Below are 2,694 nucleotides of genomic sequence, written 5' to 3'. Positions count from 1 at the left end.
CATTGTATTCCTTTCAATGACACCACACAGTGTACGGGTTTTTTTAGAACCATTCCGGGCAGGGCTGCTGCACCATGAGTTCCACAGTCCCACTGAGATGATCTGTTGCTTGCTGGAGGCTGGTGGCAGATTTCCTAGCAGGATCCGAGAAGTCAATGAGTGGTGGAGGCAGAACTGCCCTGGAGAGAAGGAATTTTTGCAGCACAAGCTTAGGGAATTAGTTTGGGAAAGAAAGTTTGTAATAACAGCGTTCTAATTCCTGCTGAATAAAACATTCAAAGAGCTTTTTCTTCTCCCAGCAGAAAAATAAAATACTCTGGTGGTAATAGAAAGATCCTTCTTTTTAAATGTTGTTTTTAGTAAAAATCAGATGGTTGCAGTCTTCTGACCTTGATACTGCTCTCCCTCCTGATCCTGCACTGCGCATCCGGTGGGTGCATGTGTGAGACAACATGTCCCGGTGCTGTCTGGTAGTTCTCTCATTTAAGCAGATGGGGAAACAGCCATTTGAACGAATGGGGCATGAGCCCAGGGAAGGTACAACCAGCTGCAAACAGATCAGTAAATATGGCCGTTATACATCTGGCGGTAGTTCTACAGTGAAGCAGCTAATGATGCTGGTATTCAAATGGTCATTAGTAGACTCTGGATTCCATGCACCCAATTAGGAGGTAGCCTGGAAGCTCTCTCTTGGTGCTGCTCTGCTGTTACTTGGCTGCAGACTGGGCCAGCAGCAGAGCTCTGGTAGCATTGCTGTCATCATTGCCTGCAGGGAAACAAACTTCATTTTTGTCAACAGGAGATAGGGGACTCTGGAGTAGGCCCCCACATCCCTGGGACATCACAGAGGCATAGGTCTCTGGGTTCTCTCCTGTGTAGGTGAAGGTGCCAGCCTGGCACATCACCCATCCCTAGTGTCTGTCTTTCACTAACCTCGTATCGACAAAGCCCAGCACCAGTTAATCCTAGGGATTCAATATGCATGAGTGCCGGGTTATTCCCTCTAAACCGTCTGGCAGTTAAAAAGGGGGAGATGCTTTTTCATTATGAAGAGACCCCACAAGAGAACTGAGTAGGCTTCTGCCCACCTGGTGTTCGATTTTGAGGCTGCTGAGAGCCACTCCTTTGCCTTAGGGTTTTGTTCACAGTTAAAATGCAAATATCTTTGGCAAAGAGAATTTATTCAGAATGATTTTTTAAAACCTTGCCTGAAAAGTTTGAATAATGAGCAGCATAAAGACTTTGAGAGAGGGTGCTAAGAGTAGACGAAGGACACCCCGATAGTTGAAGGGGTAGGAAAAGGAGAGATAAAGGAAGGAAACACATACTTTCCAAACCTTTTCTGATCCCCCTTTCTCCAATCCCTCCACCAGGAAAAAACTCTTGCTTTTTTTCTTCTTGTTGTTCATAGATATTATTAAAACCAACAATCGCCACACAACCTCCAAATATTCTACATGCTGCACAGAAAAGAGCAGTGATATGGGACCCTGCTTGCTGAGACTTACATTCTGCCTAGGAAGGGTGACATCTGGGCCTGCCTGGGACAATCCTCGTTGTCCTGGTGTAATTATTAATAGTGGGCCCTTTCACTCTCAGAAAGGTTCCAGTTTGAATAATACATCATATAGTCATCCTGTCCATAAATGCCTTGTAGGAAATGGCCATTTGTTTTGTCTCTCTTGTTCATCTCTTCATTTTGGGGGGTCTTATTTTGGGAAGCTTCAAGGAGACACATGCTTCTACTTTCACATAGCAATGTAGTGACGAGCAGAAACATGAGTCGATTGGAAAAAAAACAAGGCAAGCCTAAAAAAAATCAAGCTGCACCAAAAATGCAGGTTGAAATAGAACACGCAGTCTCTGATGCCTCCTCAGGCCCCTGATGCCAGCCGTGGTCACTGCTCAACACTAAAGCTATTGTACCATGGCAGCTGGAAGAAGGCTCTAGAAAAGTGGTATGGTGGACTAGTCTGTTTATGGCCCAGGGGCCTGAATGGAACTTTTTAAGGTACAATACATTGAAGATGCAGCTATTCGGTAGGGGCAGCTGTGATAGAGGTATTAAAATTTGGGGGAGGACACAGTTGCATTTGTTCTCAGCTCCAGCAGTAAGATGAAAGCTGATAACTCGTCCTGGTCCCTCACTGGGAGAGGCACTCTTGGAAGTAGGGAAATGTGGATGAAGCATGGGCCTGGGCAGTTTGCTCAAATCCCAGGGTGTTTGGAGAATGCACACACACACACACACACACACACACACACACACACACACACACACACACACACACACACACACACACACACACAGAGTACAGCAGGCACTTAACACATGGATGTGGCATAATGGAAACCCATCTGGTGTTGGGGCAATCAAAAGAGTTCAAATCCTCTCAGCTCCACAATTTACTAGCTCTGTTACCTTGGTCAGGTTTCTTAAACTCTCTGAGTCTCAGTTTCTATAACCACAAAGTGAGGTAATTGTGCAGATTAACTGATACAATATGTTCCAGTTTTTAGCACCATGTCTGACCCACAGAATTGGTCAATAATATTAGTTACCAGTTTCTCCTCATCCTGTCTTCCAGCTCTAGGATTTAAGAACCTGTAAGTGGAGCAGGGGGATGCTTGCAGAAGAGAACAACGTACTCTCTTCTGGCGAAGGGAGCATGCCCACAGTCCATGTTTTATTTA

This window comes from Cynocephalus volans, chromosome 7 (genome assembly GCF_027409185.1).
Source record: "Cynocephalus volans isolate mCynVol1 chromosome 7, mCynVol1.pri, whole genome shotgun sequence".
NCBI lineage: Eukaryota > Metazoa > Chordata > Mammalia > Dermoptera > Cynocephalidae > Cynocephalus > Cynocephalus volans.
Note: the sequence above shows the minus strand (reverse complement) of the source record.